Here is a 23,839-nt window from a genome sequence, read left to right on the forward strand (position 1 = left end):
TGTTTGCGTATAACACCCAGTGCTCCATGCAGTATGTGCCCTCCTTAATACCCATCATGGGGCTAACCCGTCCCCCCGCCCCCCTCCCCTCTAGAACGCTCGGTTTGTTTCTTGGAGTCCGTGGTCTCTCACGGTTCATCTCCCCCTCTGATTTCCCCCCCTTCATTTTTCCTTTCCTTCTCCTAATGTATCTTCCACCCAGATTACTCCACTGAAGTCAAGATTCCACTTATCTACTCAGCCTCATCACCTGCATGTCTAATGGGCATTTCCAGCTTGCTGTGACCCTGATCTCCTCTAGGAGACTGGCTTGCTCTGAAGACTTGCTCGTCTCACCTAGTGGCACTCCATCGACTTGGTTGCTCAGGCCAAATAACTTGGAGTCATTCTTGAAGACCTTCTTACAAATACCACGTCCTGGTGTTTGTCTGCAAATGTTTAGACTCTACTTTCAAGACATACCCAGAATCCAACCACATCTCAACACACCCTCCGTTACTACGTTGGTCCAAGCCACGGTTTGCTCTCACCAGGACTCTTGCAGCAGCCTCCTGCTCTTCCTGCTTTTGTCCTGGTCCCTCCACACCTGTGCTCCATACAGCCCTCAGAACGATACTGTAAACACGTAACTTATGTCTGAAACTCTAAGACCCTCAATGGCTTCCCATTTACCTCAGAGTAATTGTTGAGGGATGACCCTTACAGCCCAGTATTATCTGTCCCCAAGTTACCTCTGGTCTCATGGCTGGTCATTCACCCCTTCCCTCAACTGCTTTCACCATACAGACTCCTTGCCCTTCTGCAGGACCTTACATTTTGTTGTCCCTTCGCCTGAAATCCTCTTCCCTCAGATATGGTACTTACGCCTCAGGGAGGCCTCCCCTGACTACTCTATTTATAATTGGGATAACCCACTCCACAAAGCCACCCATTTCCCCTCCTTGATTGGTGTTTCCCGCAGCACTTAATAATACCTAAATACTGTGCATTTTACTTTTTTATTAATTATCCGACTCCCTCCACTAAAATGTGAGCTCCCTGAGGCAGAATTGTTATTGTTGTTTCTTCTACATCCCCAGTGCCTGAGTTGTGCTCAATAAATGTGTGTTGAATGAATAAATAAGTGGATGAATCACAGAGGATGTTGTACCTGAATTGAGAAGTCTGTGATAGGGAGGAGGTGTTTTTGTTTAGTTCATGCTCCTTTATTGAGATTCTGCTATCCACGGGGCACTGTGGTTGTTCCTGGGGGTATAAGAAAAACTAAGACTGTCCTCTCTTCGTTCCAAATCCATGTGGTGGCACGGCCCTACTTATTCAGAATCAGATCGAGAGGTCAAGGCTGGTTTATCTGGGCAGCACTGCTTATGGTGGACAAGTTTCTCCATTTTTTCCCTTTGAAAATTTAAGAAACTGTGTGTCAAGGGTTTTTGGAAGCTGTTTTCTGAAACTAGATTTCATGGAAACTTTCCATCTGCCTAAGGCAGCTAGAGACGATCAGAAATGAGAAAGAGACAAACGTTTAATAAACCAGTTTTACTCTTTGAATGTTACATAACTGCTTTGGTGGCTAGACTGAAGAATGAAGTTTGGGGATTACTTTTTGACATAAATACATCCTTATGAGCTCATTTCTCTGTCTCTGGGATAATAGAGATGTGGCTAAATTGTACTTTTTTTAAAAAGATTTTATTTATTCATTTGACAGAGAGAGACACAGCGAGAGAGGGAACACAAGCAGGGGGAGTGGGAGAGGGAGAAGCAGGCTTCCCGCTGAGCAGGGAGCCCGATGTGGGGCTCGATCTTAGGACTCTGGGATCATGACCTGAGCGAAGGCAGATGCTTAATGACTGAGCCACCCAGGTGCCCCCAAATTGCACTTTTTGGTAAGGGGCAGGCCGGGTATGTTGAAATTTGAAATGTAAAAGGAACTTCCTACTATCACAACAGCTCTGAGTCAAATGCAGCGTTGGGTAGCAGTAAAATGGTTGACTAAGAATTATTGTAGGTTCAGATATGTTTCTCAATATTATTTTAAAGGAATCTGGGAAAAGCCAGAAACTTGACAGGGGAAATAAAGCACTCATCCACATTCATGAGGGACTTCATGGTTGGTGAGATCAAGGTACTCAGTCAGACAAAAATTGTGAACTGGGAGGCCCATAATCTTTATAAAAGTGACATAGCATCCTAAACACTTTTCTAGAATGTTGAAAGGGTCATGTCATAAACTGCAGTGTGCCAAGAGCATTGCGTGACAGCAGGAATAGCCATGGAGAAATGTACTCCGCTAGAGAAAGAGACAGCTATTGTGGGAGGATCAACGGGGTTCTTACGTACACCTTCTATGCTAAGAAACTTGATTTTGCATAAACATAAACAAATCAGAGACAAACAGAAAAGGAACACAGTTGTCTTTCTCTCCATTCCTCCCTCCCTCTTTCTCTTTTTGGGGTAAACCACTGGCACTCGCCTTTTCCATAATTGTATACCAAAGGTTCTCTGGCATTTAACAGGAAAATAGAAAGCTTCAGAAAACCCAGGTAGAGTTTTGGTGAAAAAGACTAACAAAGGCTTTAATCTTAGACCCTGGGAGGTGTCTCGCCTCTGTAAGTAGAAGCAGATTTGATATGATTCCTTTAATTAAAACCATCTGATGCACAAAACCCCTTCTCAGTTGCCCTGAATAACTTATTTTCCAACTCTGTCTTCAAACAGTTTGTCTTCCAATAAAGCATGTTATCGTTTGTTCAGAAGACTGATAACCCAGGAGTCGTGAATAATGGAAAAATGACAAAACTTGCTATATACACAGTCAGTTGGCAAAGGAAGGAGAAAGAACAGCTGTCCCACTGTGGTAACATATATTTTTAAACTGATTTGTAAGTCAGGATGGATGCCAAGTCACAGATTTTCTTCAATAATCTCAAGATGGCTCAAGGCCATGCAGATAAGAGCTTGTTGGTGGCTTTCTTCTGCCCCACAGCCTTTGACTTTGGAAAGATACTGGGCAGGGGAAAGGATGCTTCTAGAACCACAGCTGCTGAGGGTCCCAGACCCTCCAATGTAAATGCCACTGGAACCAGACAGTGACGTTATTACAGACACATTTTTATCAGCCATACTGTGTCAACCTCTGATTTCAGGTAGTCACTGATTTATGGGGGGGGGGGGAGTCAATGTTATCTTAAAAAGTTGATTTGTCAATCAAATTTTGGTAAATCAGAATAAATATTCGATGTAGTAATAGAACTTAATCTTTACAGGACTCTGGATAATCATTTTGCAAGATAAGGAATTTTTGGAAGAGCATCTTGGTGCAGGTGACTGAAGTTGGAGTCCCAGCTCTTCTCCTTTCTGGCTCTGTAAGGGGTTTAAACTTGAGGAACCTGTATTCTCATCTATAAAATAAATACCATACAGTCTTATCTGGGAGGGTCTATCAAAATGAGATCATGGATATATAAGTAATTTGTTCATTTTGTTTATTAGTTTTTAAAAGTTATGAAATTGAAAAATACAGAGACTATCCTGAGATATCCATGTACCAACCATTAGATTTAAAAACTTTATTTATCTATCTATCTATTTATTTATTTATTTAGAGAGTTGGGGGGGATGGGCAGAGGGAGAGGGAGAGAGAGAATCTCAAGCAGACTCCATGCTGAGCCAACCCAGGGCTTGATCTCATGACCCTGAGATCATGACCTGAGCCAAAATCAAGAGTCCGATGTTTAACCAACTGAACCACCCAGGCACCCCCCCAACCACTAGATTTAAAAATTAGTAACATTTACCTAATTTTCCTCTTTTCTTTTTTTAGAAACAAAATATTAGCAATGCAATTGATGGTTCCTTACCACTTCCTTTACCTTCCTTCACAGAGTTAACTGTTATCCTGAAATTGGCATGTATTTTTCCCATCTGTACTTTTATATTTATTCTCTATGTATGTGTTCCTCAACAATATATAGTATTGTTTTGCAAATTTTACATATTTACATAAATGAAATAGTTTTACATCTTTTTGCAGCTGCCTTTTACAGAATATTGATTCTGAGATCTAGCCATGTTGAAACATTCACAAGTAGCTTATTCATTTAAGCTCCTTTGATGTCCTATTATATGTAATTATTCATTTCCTCAGTGACAAACTTTGAGCTTGCTTCTAATTTTTTGCTGTTCAAATAAGGTTTCAGTGGACATCCTTGAACATCTCTTCTTGGACCTATGTAGGATTTTTTTAGGGGGTGTTGCATCTAGAAGTAAAATTCTGGGCCATAGGAATGTGCCTTTTCAGCTTTGCTAGGTATTTATTGTTAAATTGCTCATCAAAGTATTTGTACCTACCACATAGGAAAGTTCCAGTTTCTCCATTTCCTCCTCAAAAACTAGTACTTTAGACATCTTATTTTCCTGAAGTGATATCTCACATCGACTTACATTTTTTTTTTTTAAAGATTTTATTTATTGGAGAGAGAGAGAGAGCTCGAGCAGGGGGAGCCACAGAAGGAGAGGGAGAAGCAGACTCCCAGCTGAGCAGGGAGCCTGACGCAGGGCTGGATCCCAGGACCCCTGGATCATGACCTGAGCCAAAGGCAGACACTTGCCTGACGGAGCCACCTAGGTGCCCATCTACTTGCATTGCCTTCATAGTTACTGAGACTGAGAAATTTTTGGTGTTTTCATTTTCTCTCTGTGACTTGCCTGTTCATATCCTTTACTCATTTTATTATTGTATTCTTTGTATTTTTTTAGTTATACCTATTTTTTAATTGATGAATGATAAATAGGTTTTCCCTAGTATATGGTTTGTGTTTTACCTTCGTTTGTGGTATCTTATATCATGAAAATCTATATTTCCAATATAACCAGTGCAATATAATATAAAAAAAAGAAAATCAATCTTTTTCCTTATGATTTGTGTCCTTGGTATTTTCTTTAAGAAACCCATTCATTTCCCTATGTTCACAAAAATATATGTTCTCTCCCTATTTTTCTCTTTCAAAGTTCTAATATTCACATTTGGGTTTTTAATCTGTTTATGAAGTGAGGTTGGAATATTTGTACTTTGTTTTTTACTGCAGCCACATGCATTCTATGGTTGGTCCTTTTCCACTGACTTGTAATGACTCCTCATATACATGTGTTTTTTTCTTGCCTGGGCTTTCTCTTCCATTTCATTGGCCTATTTTCTCTTTTTTTTTTTGGACAAATACCACATTTTCTTCAAGTTAATATAGCTTTATTTATTTTCATACTTGCACATCTTCTTAGTCGTTAAGAAGTTCTTGGCTCTTTTCTTCTCCATACGACTCTCATTAATTTGTCAAATTCTGCAAAACAGCATGTGGCAATTTTATAGGGATTGCATTAAAATTTATAGATAAATATGAAAAAAATGATATCTTAATGATACTGAGTTCCCTTTCCATTACCATTATATATTTCTCTATATTTCTCCATTTACTCAGTTTTTTAAATGTCACTTGATAACGTTAAAATTTTCTCTAAAATCTTGAAGATCTTTTGTGTATATTACTGATCACTTAATTTTTTTTTGTTGCTTCTGTGAGTGGGCGTTTTTTTCAAAATCAAAATTTTCTCCTTAGTTTTTGCCTGTAAATAAGATTGTTATTAATTTTTACATATTTTTTTATCAAGCCACTTGGCTGAACTTGCTTAAGTTCCAATTATTTGCTGTATTTTCTTGTATTTCTGTTTAAATTGTTGGAAAACAGTGACAATTTTTTCTTCCTAATCCTTCACTTTTTGTTTATTTTTGTTATTGCACTGGCTAGAACCGCCAGTATTATGATGAGCTGAAAGGGTAATAACAGATATCCTCATCTTTTTCCCAATCTTAAATAAATTGCTTCTGATATTTCACAATTAAGTATGATGTCCGCTATAATGAAACACCGTGTGCTAGATTAAGGCTAATTCTTTCTACTTCTAGACTGCTAAGAGTATGTTTTGCTTCTTAATCATGAACCAATTTAAAAACTTATTGCCTTCTTTTTGGCATGTATGGGATGAATTTATGGTTTTTCTTCTTTAAAAGGTGAGTTATATCAATAGATTACCAATAATTGAATTATCCTTGCATATCTGGGATAAACCCTATTTGGTCATAATTTAACACATACACACACAATTGGATTTATTTTGCCAGCATTTAGGATTTTATATTTATATCACGAGGGAAACTAGTCATTTTTTTTTTCATACAGTAGTTAGCTAATTTTAGCATTAAGGTTATATTAGCTTTGTAAAATGAGTAGTGGACCTTTCCCTCTTTTTTAAACTCTGAATCATTTGTACGGAATCTGAATTACCTACTATATGAAGATGAAGGTTGCTTGAAAGCCTTTTGAGGCTTTTTTCATGTGTATGGTTAGATCTTTACTGATCACTTTGAAACTTTATATAGGATTATGCAGATTTCCCATTTTTTATTAGTCAATATTGATAATTTCTATTTTTCTAGAATTTTCATTCAAGTTTTACATTTATTGGCATAAAGTTTTACAAAATATTCTCATAAGCTTTAAGAAAAACTCCATCCTATCAAGTCATATATCCTCTTTCTTTCCAATATTTATTCCTATTCCTTTTCCTTTTTTGCCCCTGATCAATCTTCCAGAGACTTGTCTTTCCTTTATGTGTTTTGTTCCCCAAAGAAGCAGGGTTTTTTTGTTGTTGTTTTGCTGATTAATTATAAAATATCTTTGTTTTCTCTTCTATTAAGTTCTGCTTTTACCTTTGATCCTTCCTTTAGGCCAACTGCTTTGCTTTTCTCATTTCTAGAGCTGCCGGGTGCCTAACTCTTTTTTCTTTCCTACCATGTGCATTGAAAGGTGTATACATTTCCCTTGAAAGAATACCTAGACTACTTCTCACCGATTTTGTGTTGTTTTCATTGCTATTCATTTCCAAGGATTAAGAATGTCTTCACCGATTATGAATGATTTGGAAGCATGTATTTAAATGTCCAAATGCATATTTTCACCTATCTTTCAGTTGTTGGTTTCTAAGTTTATGGCATTTTAGTCATTTTAATACTGTTATTTTGTCTGTTTCAGATTGTTCTCTCGTCTGTTCCCTAGGTCTAGGGTTCCTTCTGACCCTGCTTGTCACGCCTGTTGGTTTTCCCTCCCTGCAAATCATTTTCAAGTGTTGGTTGAGTTTTTCACTGTGAACTCATCTTCAGTGGGGATGGCTTCACATCTGCTTCCTGTGCCTTTGGCTGTGAACATTTCTCTACAGGGCATTTTATACTTGTTTTGATTGGAAGCCTCAGGATTTCAATGGTCCAGGACCTGTTTTTAGGTGAATTTCTCAGCTTGCTATTTCTTTATCACACAGCTAGTATAAATTTTGCCTCCACATCCACTTATGTCACAAGTTTGGAATTTTACTTTTTTCTCACATAAACTTCCTCCTCTCCCTATAAGCCCTGTAGGTGAGAAGCCATTACTGCCCTGGACTGGTGAGAAGCTACCCTTCCAGAGTTCTTGTTTTGTAGGAGATTCGGTTCTAGCCCCTGCCCTATCATGGGATCAAGAATATGCCTTATGGGTGGACTCTCACTCCAGTCCCAGCCGGGAGGCCTTCTGGACCACTGAAGCCCTCAGCTTGCATGCTTACTGGTCTAGTGTGGAGTAGCTTCACGTTGGTAATTCCCTTTTGAGATCAGCTATATATTTAAAAGTTTAGGTTATATTTTAGAATTTCTTATTTCCTAAGAGTTAGGAGGGGATGCACTGTCAGATCAGACAAACCTGTTACAACCAATGTAGAATTTTCCAAATGTAAACTAGAGATATTTCCTATCTTGAACTGCAAACTACCATTCTTGAAGTAAATTATTCTTGTAAATAATTGTTTTTATGTATTAGCTTTGCCTAAAGCAGGGTACCCATAATTACTTTCGGTTAACTTCACTTTGAGAGGGGAAATCTCAGTATGAATTACAGTTCTGTTCTAAGGTTGTCATAGAGCTTTGGAAAAAAAAAAAAAGACAAGCCTGGCTGCAGGGAGAAAAACGTAATTCAGTTTACTGCTGATTTATAGGAATATTTACATTTACATCACTGTTAATTCTCTGGACCAGGATCACTCAGACCCTGCTGGGCAGTGGAAAGCCAAGAAGCTCAAAGTGATGTGTGCAGTTTTATATGTCTTAAAATGTTGGATTTTGGCATTTTGATAGATTGACAAGATTTGCACTTGTCTGCTTTTTCACTGAGTTCTAAACATAGAAATGGGCTTTTTTCCCCACATGGAGAATACTAAGAATTTATTTCCCAAAGAACAATTTTTTTCCATTCTGGGTCTGATTCTCTCTGACTAGATGAAGTTTTGTCAGCAATAGATACTTCTGGTGGTTGGCCAGAGTGACAAGAGTCCTGAAACATTAATTCAAGTTAATATGGGTCCTCCCTCCTTTTTAAAAATGTTTACTAATGCTAGATTTTTGCTTTGCGTTGTTACAGAAACTCATTTCAAAAAGCAGAGGAATAACCAGTCAACTCAGATAATTTCAGAACTGTTTATTGTTTTTTTTTTAAAGATTTTATTTATTTATTCATGAGAGACAGAGAGAGAGAGAGAGAGAGAGAAGCAGAGGGAGAAGCAGCCTCCCAAGGAGCAGGGAGCCCGATGCGGGACTCGATCCCAGGACCCTGGGATCATGACCTGAGCCGAAGGCAGACGCTTAACCATCTGAGCCACCCAGGCGCCCAGAACTGTTTATTGTTTTGTTTAAAAAGAATTGGACAGCTTAGGAAAAATCAGTAATCTGATTATATGATCCGATACTGTAGGTGTTACCTACAGTATTGAATTTAGGGACCTACTATGACAATAATCTAGTAACAAGTTTGAAAACTCATATGTGTTAGTGTATTTAAAAGACAGAGCTCCTTTAAATAATTGGAAAAAGAAGTATAAACAGAATCCTAACTAATAAATATCTAATTGTTCTTCCCAGCTTTTGACATTGGCAAATATTTTGTTGTTGAAAAAGAGTGACCATTGGGGGTTCCCCGGGTGGTTCAGGGGGTTAAGCCTCGGACTCTTGATTTTGGCTCAGGTCAGGATCTCAGGGTTGTGGGATCAAGCCCAGCATAGGCTCCATGCTCAGTGGGGAGTCTGCTCCTCTCCCTCTTCCTCTGCCCCTCCCCCAGCTTTCACAAGTGCTTGTACTCTCTCTCTCTCTCAAATAAATAAATTTATAAATAAATTTTTTAAAGAAAGAGTGACCATTGGCTTTACCTTCTGTTAAAAGCTTGTTTGATTGAACCAAAGGACTTTAGAGGAGATTGGGCTGAAGGTGGAGAGAAGGCTAATGGACATTGTGGTGACCAGGATGCGCTCACATTTCTGGAAGTGGTCTACCTGAGGGCAGCCCTACACTGTCATCAGACAATCTTCAACTTTGGGATATGTGGGCATTGATTTCATTCAAGAGATGAACAATCTAACAATTGGTTGTATTGAGTTTTCTTGATGCTACTCATTTCAACTTCAGTTGTCCTTATTTGTGACCTCTTACTTTGTCTGAGGCTCTTCCTCCCACCCTCTATACCAAATTCACAGTGCACAAATAGTCAAAAGAATTTTTGATACTTTACTTGCCAGTTGGTGTAGGTAATTTCCATTCCTGAAATAATACTATCATTAGCACTATATAGAAGCTATTTGAAACACTCCCTCAAAGACACCTATCACAGTGGTCAAGATGAGAATGAGACCATCTGGTTTCAAATCCCAGCTCTGCCCCTATCCAGTGGTTACCATCGACAAATGCATCAGCGTCTCATTTTGTAAAATGCAGGCAATAGGAGTACCACCCTCTCTGGGTAGTTGGGAGGATTAGACTATACATAGAAAGCACATGTGTCCCATATAATGAGAATTCATTGTCAGCCTTTGTAATTAAATATGCATATATTCTGCATGGAAACACACTCAAAGTAGCTGAAGGATAGATCTTACCAACATACTAATGATGGAAACCTATTTGCCATTCTTTTGGGAAATAAAATTTGATTTTTCTCCTGAGAAAGCAAGCGATCTGTCTAGACTGATGTTTCTGTGGGGAAAAAAAAAATAATGCCTGTCCTTTCGGATATTTCAACCTCTTTAGGAGTGAACCCTCTACAACTAAATTCAAATTTTAGCTCTAGCTGTGCTTTGCTGATTACTCATCTTTCTAATCTAAATTTAATGAAAGAAATCTGATTTTCACATCTGGGCAAAGCGAGCTTAATATCGATTGTTTTTATTCATGCTGCCTTGTCCAATTCCTTTAATTGTCTTTGTAATGTCATTTTAGTGCCTCCCTCCCTTTCTCTTGCTGTTCAGAACCGAGGCTTTTCCAATTGGAACTATCCACTGTGACTTGAAATGCTGGCTTTCCAGCTGGGAATGGAGCGTGTGTAAACTGCGGAAAGCCTGCGTTTGTGAATTTCTGGTTTGCATTAGATCATCATGGTTTATTGTTCTGAAGCCTCGTTCTGGGAGGAGGGTCCCCACGCACGGTGCCATGCAACCTCTCCAGGGCGAGCTGCTGCTTCAAAACGGCTGTTCACTTGACATTCCAGAGTTTAGAAATCGCTTGGGTAAATCTTTAGATACAGTTCATCACCATCATGCATCAAATGAGGATAATCTGAATCCCTTGAAAGCATGCATAAAATATGTAATTGCCCTTGAAAATAAGCACAAATAATTTACTGGTAAATATTTGTTTTACCAGACCACATCCCACTTCCCTAGGCTGTGATCTGTACTCCACAAATGCTAGTAAAACCCACATTTTTTTTTTATTGGTTCACTGTGGTCCTAAGTCAGTGGCTACTTCTAAAGCTTTTTTTTTCCCCCCTGAGTCAAAAAGTAATAAGAGACAGAGTAAAGGATGGTTTGTTGATTCCACTGTTGACTTCCCTGACAGCGGTTTCCATTACTCTCTCCGCTGATTTGCGCTTGCTCATTAGACATCATCTAAACCATTGGCATTCAAGACCTTCTACATCCGAATTTTTTCTATTACCTTTCTGATCGTCCTAACATTTTTTTTTTCCTCTGCAGGTCCAGATTTCATGTCAGTTGTCCTTATTTGTCACCTCTTACTTCGTCTGAGGCTCTTCTCCTCTCCCTCTAGCTCTGCACTCTCCTCTCTAGCTCTCCCGTGACCTCTTGGTTGAAAAATTCCTTGGACTTAACTGGTCATCATGCCCACATCCCCAATGAGAAGCTGTCATGTCCACTTTCACTGACCTAGACATTCTGGAGTTTGGAAATCAATCGGTGTGTTGCAATGAAGAATGTTCTCATATATTGCTTTGGATTTCCAGCATTCCCAGTGTGATCACTGGTACCCTCATCCCTGACAAAGATGCTTTTTATTTCTTTGGCATCTTATGTTGAAAAAATACTTGACCATCCATGTCTGTACATATATTTTGTTCACTGCCTCATCTGTGTCTGGTGTATCTATGTTTTCAAATGAGTGTTATAGTGCACGTTAAGCACTTTATTATTGAAGGCAATGTCCAGAATAAATTTTCAGTTGTACTCTCTTTCAAATATAGCATAAAAGCAATATGCTGTCTAGAGTTATTATCTTGCCCACTTATGATCTAAAAATCTAGAGGAAAAGTTGGGCAAAGACAGCGGGGAAAAATGGAGAAGCTGGAAAAACTTTGCCGGAGAAAGTCAAGGATGGGCTGCATGGATATGTGGAAGATGCCAAAAGGAATAAAAGTTTTCCAACCATATGATGTGTCCACATTTGCTTGTTCATTTCTCTTTCATAGTGTTGTCTCATCAAACTAAATCCTTACGAGAAAAAGAAAGCTGGTGGCATTTTGTTTAGGACAGCACCTTATTAAAAGTTTTTTTGATTTGTATTTGTGGAAATATAAATATCAGTTCCGTCTTCCTGAGATCAGAGTTCTGAAAAGGGTTAATGAATTAATTTGACTGCAGTGCACCTGCTTAGCCTGCTAATGTATAGTAATTTATGAATATTGCGATTATTCATAGCTATTTAAGAACGGAGAATATTCCAAGCATGCTTAACAAATCCATTATCCGTGAAAAACTGTATGTGTTTAGATGATTCCTGGGGTAATAGCATTCTCCATTCCACATGTTTGAAGATGTTTTCTTGAGAGTTTCAATCTGTTACAGAATCTGCCTCCAGACCCCAGTGCGGTCTGCTCACCACTGGAAGGAGGTTGTTTGTACCTGGAATGGCTCTTCTTAACTTTACCATCCTTGGAATTGGAAGAAAAAGAAAGAGGAAGCTAGGCCAGTTTTACTTGTCAAGTTGGGCATGGGTCTCATGAGGCACTTTGTACTAAATGTCTGAAAAAACATTTAATATGATGCTCCTTGTAGAGAGTTGGGATAAAGCTAGGGGGTGGGCAAGGCTTCTGCTGATGTCTGCAGTTGTGTGAGCTCTTGAAAGTCTATAAATGTTCCATGATCACCAGCCTCAATAGAATTTAAAAAAAATTCCTCCATTAATTCATTCAAAATAGAAGTACCGAGTGCTTCTGATGGGCAGGCCCTGGTGCTCGGTGCTAGGGGCAGGGTGATGAGGAACACAGCCTGATCTTGTGGGGCTTACATTTCAGTGGGGGAGACTAACGGTAGTAAACAGAGATGTAGGTGCAGCTGTATCTCCTTTTGGTTCTGTTTGTCTGGAGAACCCTGACTAACACAGGAGGTGAAGAAGACTCCAGCGGAAGGAACCGCGCGTGCCAAGGCTCCGCGGTGGGAGCTGGTGTTTGAGGGACTATGAAATGGATGGTCTCGCGGAAGCATGGAGAGCTAGCGGCTGGGGCGGGGAGAGGGGGAGAAGCCAGGCCAGACTTCCGTGTTGTGAAGCCCTTCATGCAGAGCCTGCACTTTAAACACAGCCGTAAATATTAGTTCCTTGGATTTGCAGGAGATTCTATTCCTTTAACTCCACTCAGTCTTCAAAATTTTAAACGATTAAGTATTTACGTATTAGGCATTCTTCGACTTTTCTTCCTACCATGTACGATTTCTAGAAATCACTTACCTGTACTAGAAGTTTCATTCTTCTCCCTCTTCTCATTTCTCCCTTTTCCTTTCTGGATAGTGTGTTGCCTCCCTGGGCATTTTCTCTTTTGACCTGTCGAGTGACTTGTGCACTTGGGCATTTCTGCTGAGTGTTTGGGTCCAGCTTCATACGTTGGATCCACAGCTTATCCACTCGATCAGTTTTGCTCCTCACGTCCTTCACGGTGACATTTAGCTCTGGGATCCCGGGTTTCTTTTGAGAAATGATCTTTCTCTCAGTCTGGACTGTCTCAGAATCTTGGAGGTCTGTGGTCAAGGTGCTCTGCCTTTCCTAAGCTGAACTGTGGGATGTGGGCATTTGAATCTTGGGTAGGATAGGAGGTGGCTGGGCTGATCCAGCCTCGTGGTGTCTCCCCAAAGAGATGGCCCTGCTGTTCTAGGTCCTCAGCTCTGCTTTGGCTTCTTATCCTTTCTGAAACCTGGCTTTTCAGTTTTGCCTTTGATGCTGTAAGCAATCCTATATACCCCTAGTAAACTCCTCCCTCAAGTGAGCCAGAAACAGTTTCTGTGGCTTACAGCCTGAAAACCCTACGGTAGCTCCAGCATGAAAGGGAGAAGAGTGGAGAGTTTGGTGTGGCTAGAGACCATGGTATGTGTAGGCGTCGCTGGAGATGAGGCCATTTGGGACCAGGGTTTACAGGGTGACAGGAAAAGACCCCAAAGAACTTGGAAATAAAACTATCTTTGGAGAGGACACAGTGGAATGAGAGAGTGAAGCAGGAACCCATTGGGCCCCATCAGTGAGTTTGTTATTGAAGAGTTTGAGAATTTCTCCCAGAATTCCCAGGGAAATGCAATCTCAGGGAAATGGTGTGAATTCTGTGTGGAATGTGGGAACCTAATATGCTGTTTTAGGGCAGCAGAAAATGGTTGGTCAGCCTGGATTGTGGAAAAGAGAAGCCCAAGGAAGCGCTGTTATGGGAAACAGCTCCCTGTGTTGACTACAGTATCTGCAGGGACAAGGACCGGCTTGGTGGTCACAGCCAAAGCCATCATTCCCTTAAGGCCCCAAACGGCCAAATAATTTGCTCTCCTGAGGGAACTCCATGGCCATAAAGAACCTTATTATAAAATCACCATTTCTGTGACTCTGCTTCTGGGGGAGGAATATGTAGAACCAGGCCAAAATGAGTATTAAGGCTTGTCCAGCAGATAGGCTTCAATGAAAATCAATATGCTGACAATTTTGGTTCCTACATGAGTCTGGTGGGATGAGTTAATGTGAGTCCATGCTGAGATCCTGATCAAATTTCTGAGCTTATGAATCTGAGGATAAGGCCATAGACGGTGGTGAATTCATTCACTCAGGTAACATTATGAAGCCAGAACTTCTGTTTCCATAAAGCCACATTTTTTTTTTTCCTGTTTTATCTTAGGCAACGTTTGCTCCCCCAAGAAGGCTTTTTAGGAGGGGAGTGACACAACCGAATTAGAAGGAATCTTAGCTGCAGGGCAGAGAGACTTTGGCAAAAGAAAGACCAGGTAGAAGATTACTGTGATGCTCCAGGGAAAGCATAAGAGGTCTGAGCTAAGGCAACAGCAGTGGGGAGAGGATGGAAAGCCAGCTGCTGGACTGAATTAGGGTTGTTAGATCTTGATGCCCTATTGACATAAGGGATGAGTGATTGGCTGGAATCAGGGATAGCTAAAGAATGTCTTATTTGTCATTTTTCTTTCATTAAATAACCTTATCTGAATTCCCACAAACAATGCTGTAATAGTGAAATCATGATAGTATGAAACACAGAATCTGAATTAAATTAGTGCTATGTCAGCCCATCACACTGAGCCACGAATTCCCTAAGAGGTTTAGCAACATATTGGATAAAGTGAAATTAATCCTTTAGAGCCACAAGTTGACATATGCATATGCTATGAATCCATAAGCTATACTGTGAGCATTAGAAAAGGAAGCTAAAAAATGCAAGCAAACACATCTGTATTCTGTCCTGCAAACGAAGCCAAGTTCACAATGTCATTTTTCTCTTGTAGCGACGAACCAGGAGGAGGCTCTGAAACACTCACATTGTTGACCTTCACAGTCCGATGTGTTGTGGATTGCACCCCCGCACAAACTTGATGAAGATTTGCAATCAGGTCACTATTTAATATGATTCACTACCCTAAATTTAGAAAAGGCTGCGATTCTAACAGCAAGTGACAAAAACCAGAGAATTTCGAGTTCTTGTCGGCTGCTCTGGGTTACATTCCCCTCTAGGTGAAGTCAGAGCTGCCCGCCGCATTAATGAAAATAATCAGCCTGGGAGGAGAGTAACTAGAAGGGGCTGCAGATAAGAAGTGGCAGAGGATTAAAAACTCTCCGCAACTTTTGGCTTCAGAGTTAAAATATTTCCTTTGTTTTAAATGTCTTCACAAGCAAGACCTAGAAGGGAATTTTGTGACTTTTCCCCGGGCTTGCCCCAAATAAAGGGTTGTGTGGCCGGGTGATGAATTTGGGATCGTGACTGTGGCCGATCCTGCCATCTGAGAGCAGGCTTTCGGCTTCAGTCTGGGCGAGACAGTCGCAGATTTGCCAGGAAGTCACAGAATACAGAAGTTCTTATGGGACTCTGGAGCCCCAGCTGCAGACGTTCTGAAAATCAGACCTCACTGATGCCCAAAAGGACCAGAAACCGGTCTCCTCTGATTCCTTTGGGCTTATCAATACTTCACTTTTAAGGGTACAAAGAAGGCTTTGTGCTGCTAAAATGATGGGCTCTGCTGGAGGGAATGTGGATGGCAGGGAATGTGCCAACAAAGGGAAAGAGAAAAGAAACTAAAAAGACAGCGTAGACGCTGACAAAATGAAGTGCCATGTTTTTATTCACTCCATGGAGCCACATCTTTATCGAAATGCCGGCTTTCCTGCTTGAGTTCATGCCTCCCTTCTTTATATTCTCTTCTGATTACCAACTCTATGTTTAACATGCTTCAAGTGCCAGGATGCTGAATTTTATTGGGAAACAGCACACGTGTTTGATTTGTGATGTAAAAATTTTATCTCCTCTTCTGTTTGAACTTACGGGTGCAGAGAGAGCTCACGGGGGGTGGGTGGTGGGGTGATTTCCCGGGATCTGACCTTCAGCTGTGGGGTCTCAACTTTTTGGCATTTCCATGCTGACTTTTGAATCCCAGAAATCTTGAAGGCCGATCTCCAAACATGAAACTGGATGTAACGACTCCGACTACAAAACCAGTCTTTGCAGAGTCTCTAAAACCACCCACAGTTATTGCAATGGTCGCCATTCCCCCCCGCTTGTGCTCTCTCTCTCTCTCAGACCGACTGTCCTGCCCACCTTCTTTTCCATACTCACGGGGAGAGTGCATCACATTTCCAGTAAACACACTATCTTTCTTCAAATACTCTGTTTCTTAACATTTGTTCTAAACTTGTGACTCCCTGCTCCGCACCCACTCTGCAAACCCACAAATCTTAACATTCCATCTGGCATGCATTGCTGGAATGGTGAATTTTACTCTGTTGTAGCAAAAATAAATTATATACAGAGATGAAAACTTGGCAGCCCATTTATGTGGATCTTGAGCATGCCTTGGCACACCGCCTTCACACAATATTGGCATCTCCAATAAGCTCAAGCGAGTCGCAGAAGTGTTGTGCCTCAATGTCTCCTTCTGCAAAATCTGAGTAAATGTGGTTTTATAAAAAAAGAAAAGCATCGTGAGTCCTCTAAAGGTAACCTTGCTACAGGATGGATTCTCCAGGAAACTGACTCTGAGATGGAGATCAGCACACATGGAGGGTACCAGGGAGTGTTCTTGGGATCAACAAGTGTGGAAGGAATGGAGCCAGGAGGACACGGCAGAGGGAGAGACTGGATATAGTTCCCTCTAATAAGGGCTCAGCCAACCCTGTAGGAAGCTCTGAGGTGGGCATGGTCCTTCAGAGTTGGGCCAGGTTGGAGTGAAGGCGCAAACTCTTTCTCTAGGTTGACCTGTCCTTGAAGAGAGCCCTAGAAGGTGGCTGTGACTTTGGGAGCAATGATTCTCTTGTGTCAAGGCCATTTCCGGAGAGCAGAGAGCTGTCATCTGACAATATTCCTAGCAGGTGGGAAACCAGTGCTTCATTCCTGATGTGGGGATCTAGGCTGCACAGCACAGTACATGTGACAAAAAGCGAGCCGGAAGCAGCATATGTGAATAACTTTGCTTTCCTTTATGGTGGTCAGAGGCTTCCAGTGGAGACAGAATTATGGCATGCATGATTAGAGTGATGATTCTGTCTCTTTACCTCCAGCACCATCACATGAAGCTCCAGTACACCCTGATGCTGTCGATCTGGCTCAGGGCTGCTAGCATGGAAATTGCCGAAGGATCGTTCCTTGGATTGGGTTGATCTCCTTGCTTTCAACAAGCCTTATCATCTTTGTGCACTCAGTACTACGTAATCTGGCTATATATCCTCTCTAATATTCAAAGTGGAATATTTATAACACTATGTCTCTTAAGCCTTGGTTTGTCTATGCAAATGTGATCAGTGGTTTAAAAGAGAGCATCGCATTTAGTTAATGTATTTCTTAAGTCTTATAAGGTAGCATAGTCCTCCTAATCTCTCCCTTTTTATGACCTTAACATTTTGAGGAGCACCAATCTTGTAGACTGACCCTCATTCTGGATGTGCCTAATTGGTTTCTCATAATGTTATTTCACCTGTTCCTCTTCAGGGTAGGAAATTAGGTAAGTCTAAAGACTTGATAAGATTCGGTTTCAGGGGACACCTGGGTAGCTCAGTCGGTTAAGGCTCTGCCTTCAGCTCAGGTTATGATCCCAGGGTCTTGGGATCGAGTTCCGCACTGGGCTCCCTGCTCAAGAGGGAGCCTGCTTTTCCCTCTGCCACTCCCTCCGCTTGTGCTCTCTCTCTCTCTGACAAATAAAATAAAAATAAAATCTTGAATGTGCTTGTTTAAAAAAAATCAGTTTCAGCATTTGGGTAAGAATACTTGATTATATCTGTTTTGGAAAAAGAAGAATTATAAAACACATTTTGGAACTTCAAAATACATGAAGTAAAAATTGACAGAAGTAAGGGGAAATAGATGATTCTACAATCACAGTTGGAGATTAACAACTCCTCCTCCAGTAACTGATGGGAAAACAGACCCCCCCAAAAAAATCAATAAAGGTATAGGAGATGTAAACAAGACTATCAACCACTTGACTTAATCGGTATTTGCAAAACTTTATACCCCAATATTGAAAAATAATCATTCTTTTCAGGTATACAATGGTATGCTCAAGATAGACCATATGTTGAACCATAAAACAAGCCTCAGTAATTAAAAAAAGATTGAAATTATACAGAGTAGATTCTCTGATCATAATGGTAAAATTAAAAATCAATAACAACAAAATAGGAAACCCCTAACATTTTAGAAACTCAACAAAAACACTTCTAAATAACTTATGGGTGAAATAAATCACAAGAGATACTAGAAAATATTTTAAACTAAAAGAAAACAGAAGCATAGTATGTCCAAATTTGTGGGAAGCAGTTATAGAAATGCTTATAGCGAAATATATGGCTTTAAATACTTATATTTGGGGGCACCTAGGTGACTCAGTCATTAAGCATCTGCCTTCAGCTCAGGTCATAATCCCCGGGTCCTGGGATCGAGCCCCACATGGGGCTCCCTGCTCCGCAGGGAGTCTGCTTCTCCCTCTCCCATTCCCCCTGCTTGTGTTCCCTCTCTCGCTGTGTCTATCTCCGTCAAATAAATAAATAAAATCTTTAAAAAATAAATACTTATATTTGAATAGAAGGGTCAAAAATCAATAATTGAGATCCACTTTACAAAGCACAGAAAAAGAAGAATGAAATAAACCCAAAGTAAGTAGAGGAAGGAATTAGATAAGAGCAGAAATGAAAAAAGGAAAACATAGCAACTGGAAATCTCATGCACTCGGGAGGAAGGTCTGGAAGTTTCTCATAAAATGAAACATATTCAACCCTAGGAGCCAACAATTTTTCTTCTAGGTATTTATCCAAGAGAAATGAAAAGATATGTTCACAAACAACATCCACAAGAATTTTCATAGATGTTTTATCTATCATAGCCAAAGCCTAGAAACAATCCAGGTGGAATATTTCTCAGTAATAAAAAGGAATGTTGATACGGGCAACAACACAGATGATTCTCAAAAACATTACCAGTTTGAGTGGCAGAAGCTAACTCCAAAAAAGTATACACTGTATAATTCTATTTATGTGAAGTTCTGTAATGGGTAAAACTAATATATGGTGAAAACCATCATGCCAGCCTTTGGGTCAGAATGGGGAGTGGGGGAGGGGATTGTTTGGGAAAAGGTCAAATGTAATTTAATATTTGTGCATTTCATTGTATGTAAACTTTCTGCAGAAGAAAACATTATAAACAAATATTGAACTCCACTTAATGATTTGTGTACAGAATATTTAAGGGTAAACTATATTGATACATTTTACTTTGAAATATGTCAAAAAATAAAGTGGATTTATGGTTAAAGAATGCATATGGATAGATGTAAAGGAGCGTGGTAAAATAAGTATAATACAAAATTAATGGTACCATCTGAGTGGTGGGTGTATGAGTTCTTTCAACTTGGCTCTATGGAAATTGTCAAAATAAAGTGTGGGGTTAAAGACATTTTGGGGACAGTCGGGAGAAGTTCAATACGAACTGGATATTAGGTGATATTAGGGAGTCATTTTTGCCAGTTTTCTTTGGCATTTTAATGGTATTGTGGTTATGCATGAGCACTTGCTCTCAGGATAAGTGAACTAAAATGTTTAATAGTGAAGTGTCATGATGTTTGCAATTCAGTTAGCAATGGTTCAACAAAAATAGGGCAAATGGGGCACAATGTTAACAGTGGTTGTATCTAGACCAGGATGACTGGGATGTTTATTGCCCTTTTCTTTCATTATAAAATATTGAAAACGTAAACAGTAGAAGTAATGACACATTACGTCAAAGGGCAGAGAATAAAAAGAATGGGAAGTCTATACCTGAGACATCTGCAATTTTCAGTATTGCTTCCAAGGACCAACCCTAGGTCAGTAGCCATAGGGACGGATTGCTGGACATAGTTCAGAAGGCCAGGTCCTTAGCACTCTCTTTTTGCTTTCCATCTTATTTTACTTCTCTGGACTGCTCTTATTTCAGAGTTAGTTTGAATGTGAACATCTGTGTACTCGACCTTGACATCTTGTCCTGATTCTGGACTACATTGTGTATGCATTTGATACTGCATCTTTTCCACCGTAAATTAAGATCTGGGTTTTTAGATTCAGTCCGGTCATTGAACCTTAATAACAGAATTTTGCTTTGCTAGAGATCCACTACTTAACAACACATTTACTGCCAAAAAGAAATGTAGGAGGAAGAGTGGGTATAACACAGCAAGGTGTGTGTAATTGCTTAGGCTTAGCTTCTGTTGTGTGACAGGAACCTTCTATGACATAGAAGCATAGTCTGTGCACACACCTCTGGGCCTGGGGATGAGGTTAGGGGGCAGATATGCTCACAAAGACCATGGTCACCATGGTGGAAGTGTATTGGGAAGCTGCATTTGGCTATTTTCTTGGTCTGATTTTATCTTTGTGCCTGTGTGTCTGGGTATAGTTATGGCTGTGTAGGTTTGCTCCAGGAGCCAAAAGGTCTTCTTTGGAGAAATTATGCTTTGCTTCATTTCACTGAAAATTCCTCAGCTAACATAATTTCCTATTATGGAATCTAGCTCTCAAAGGATTTCATGGCTGAAAATAGATACATTTCTAGATAAAAATGTAAATATAGTGAATCTCAGAGTATCTCGAGCTGCCTCCATTTTAACTCTCTCTGTGATTTTTGATGAAAACTTGGGTGCTCTTTACTTTGAATACTCTAGATTAGTGAGACCCAAAACTAGCTGTCCCTGACAATTTCATGGAGAGCTATTTTAAAATATAGATTCCTAGGTCTACCCCAAAATCCTCAGAATCAGAATCTCTGAGTGATGGGCCCTTGGAATATTTTTTCTTTTTTCTTTTAAGCTACCCAAATCACTCAGACGGGTAGTAGGAAGTTTGTAGACCTATAGACCAGTGCTTTTCAAATTTTAATGTGTATGTGATTCACCAGACTACCTTATTAAAATGCAGATTCTGATTCAGTAGGCCTGAAGTGGAGCCCAAGATTCTCTGTCTTTTTAACAGAGCTCCCTGCTGCTGCTGGTCTGCAGACCACACTAGTGAGAAACTAGGTCACGTCTCAAAAACTCTTCCCTGAACCTAGAGTCTCGTCTTCCTTTCCAGAAAGCCTATTTGACCAGCATTCAGCATGTGACAAACTTTCTTCTCACTTTCTTGCTTGCTATCTCTTTACTTTGAAATACTGCTTGAACAGTTGATTAACTCAGGTTAGGGTGACCATCCACCTCAATCTGTCCACCAGAGTTCTGGTTTACACCTACTGTCCTGGTGTAATTAGTAAAAGATGCTTTGCCACATTCACTCTTAGAAGTGTCTCCATTTGGAAGATAAATTATAGAGTGACTCTTCCTAAACTTCAAACATTGAGAAGGATATGGCATAATGTACAGAATGTAGGTTGTGTACCCCAAATCCTATGTGGGTTCAAATCCTTTTTCATTATTCCACACTACCTCCATAGCCTTAAGCAAGTCAAACCTCAGTCATCTCATGTGTAGGACAGAAGTAGTTTATTTTTTTCAAAGATTTATTTACTTATTTGAGAGAGAGAGAGAGGGAGAGAGAGAGAGAATGCAATCAGGGGGGAAAGGGAGAGAATCCTCGAGCAGACCCTTGCTGAGCATGGAGTCTGAGGTGGGGCTCAATCCCAGGACCCTGAGATCATGACCTGAGCCGAACTCAAGAGCCAGACCCTCAACCCAGAAGTGGTTTATTCTGAGGATTTATAGAAATGATATAGGATGCTTCTAGCGCAGTGACTAGTATATAGTAGACACCCATTTGCTTAGGCCCCTCTCTCCCTATAGTCCGTGAAATGAACATCTACTCTACTTTGGAATGATAAAAATAGAGTACTACTATCAAGTTAGGATCAGAAGCAGCTGTAGTATTAAAACGGTGCATCTGCTATACTTGTATGTCAGTGCGACCCTCATGAACCTCTTGCAGATTCTGTCTCTGAACTCCATAGTCCCATGTGAGTTATATGTTATCACGTACACTTCAGGGTTTGTTGATAAACCTGAATCCTGAACTAGAGAAATAAAGGTATTAACATTTATTGTGTTCCGACTATGTACCAGATGGAGGGAGTTCCAAACTGGGACAGATCCCTAGCAAGGACAAGGAATAGAAAAGTTTGGTCCATCTATAAACAGAAAGAGGTAACAGATTTCCAGGGTGAACCTCTATATCCCGTATTTTAGACCTAAAAATCTCACAAAAAGACTTTGATATAATTTCAAAAACAGGAAGAGTAGGTGGGTCAGAACAGAGAAAACTTGGTAACTTGTACCCTTACTGAAGTAAAATCCCTATGAAAACACACCCAGCAAGTAAGAACATTTGAACAAGATATGATCAATAATTGGCTCCTCAGACTCCCACCTGTGAGCTATGCAGGCTCACCTGAGTAATTTCATTACCCTTGCAGATAACATGACCGAGTATTTCAAAGAATTAGAAATTTTGGGAAACCATTGATTGTGATGGCAGAGTTTTCATGTATCAGGAACCAGGCATGTGCTGTACATGCATTCTCTTACTGAACATCCAAAATAATTTCATGGGATAAATGGTAGGATTCTCTCCTTTCACAGGGGAGGAAACGGAGACATAGGAAATTAAGTTTCATGCGAGGTCACATGGTAAGTGAGAAATCGAAGTTTGAGTGAGATTCAAACGTGGGTATGTCTAACTCTGAGGTCCTTATTCTTAACCACCACAGATGGTTTCTGTGTGTTAGTTAATGCTTCCAATCTTTCCACATTTCAAAATAACATCTTACTACTCTACAGTCTACTGTGACCAACTTGGGAACTGGGGTCAGGAACAGGGACCATGTGAGATACATCTAAATATGGAACAAAGACAGCAGCAATCCACTGCACTGGCTTGGAGTTGGGCAGTTAGACAAAGTGCATCAATATATTTTATAACTTTATGGAGGTATCATTGAAGTACAATGAACTGTACATACTTGGAGTGTACAATTTTATCGGTTTTGACAAATGTATACATCCATGAAACCATCACCATAATCAAGTTAACAATTATTTCTCTCTTCTTAAACTTTCCTCCAGCTCCATTGTAATCCATCCCTCCCTCTGCCAAGATCCACAGGCAACCACTGATCTGCTTTCTGTCACTATGGATTAGTTTACATTTTTTAGAATTTCATGTAAATAGAATCATACAGTGTACACTCCTTATTGCCATGCTTTTTTCACTCAGCATGATAATTTTGAGCTGCATCTGAAATTTCAATTTGTCGAGCATACCAATAGTTTGTTTATTTTTCTTGCTGAGTAGTTTTGCATTATATGGACATACCGCAAGTTGTTTATCCAGTTACCTGTTTGTTGATGGACATTTGGGTTGTTTCCAGTCTTTGTTTATCACAAATAAGGTTGTTATGAACATTTGTGTACAAATCTTAGTCTGGATATGTTTTCATTTCTCTTGGGTAAAAACCTGGGAGTAAACTAGCAAAGTAGCGTGGTAGGCATACGCTGAACTTTTAAAGGAACT

This window comes from Callorhinus ursinus, unplaced genomic scaffold, assembly GCF_003265705.2.
Source record: "Callorhinus ursinus isolate GAN/ISIS: 27379988/994484 unplaced genomic scaffold, GSC_fseal_2.0 scaffold10, whole genome shotgun sequence".
NCBI classification, from domain to species: Eukaryota; Metazoa; Chordata; class Mammalia; order Carnivora; family Otariidae; genus Callorhinus; species Callorhinus ursinus.